Source organism: Nanorana parkeri, unplaced genomic scaffold (genome assembly GCF_000935625.1).
Source record: "Nanorana parkeri isolate BGI_ZX_2015 unplaced genomic scaffold, ASM93562v1 scaffold344, whole genome shotgun sequence".
NCBI classification, from domain to species: Eukaryota; Metazoa; Chordata; class Amphibia; order Anura; family Dicroglossidae; genus Nanorana; species Nanorana parkeri.
The window spans coordinates 1316936-1317176 of NW_017306612.1; the positions used below are offsets into that span (position 1 = coordinate 1316936).

The 241-nt window shown below is 48.1% G+C and overlaps 1 protein-coding gene across 1 annotated transcript in view; it reads right to left on the bottom strand.

The window, feature by feature from the left end:
- Positions 1-241, bottom strand: part of TDP1 (tyrosyl-DNA phosphodiesterase 1) — a 52447-nt gene that overhangs the window by 1304 nt on the left and 50902 nt on the right. The gene's annotated exons all lie outside the window — the stretch shown is intronic.

Below are 241 nucleotides of genomic sequence, written 5' to 3' on the forward strand. Positions count from 1 at the left end.
GGGGGGTCTAGCTTTCCCCCACTCTATTGCCACCTGTGTCTCTGCTGCAGATTTTCCTTAATTTCCTGTCCGGTGTGACAGCTGTCAGCAGCACAGGAAGCGAGGGGCAAATTTCTCTTTTCCCCGGATAGCATTGAAGACCCCACAGGGGTTCTAATCCTTCCCTAATCACTCCAATGCTAGCAAAGTTTTGGGTTTGATATACATTTTTGGGTTTCCTTATGTGAGTCGCCATCGATAA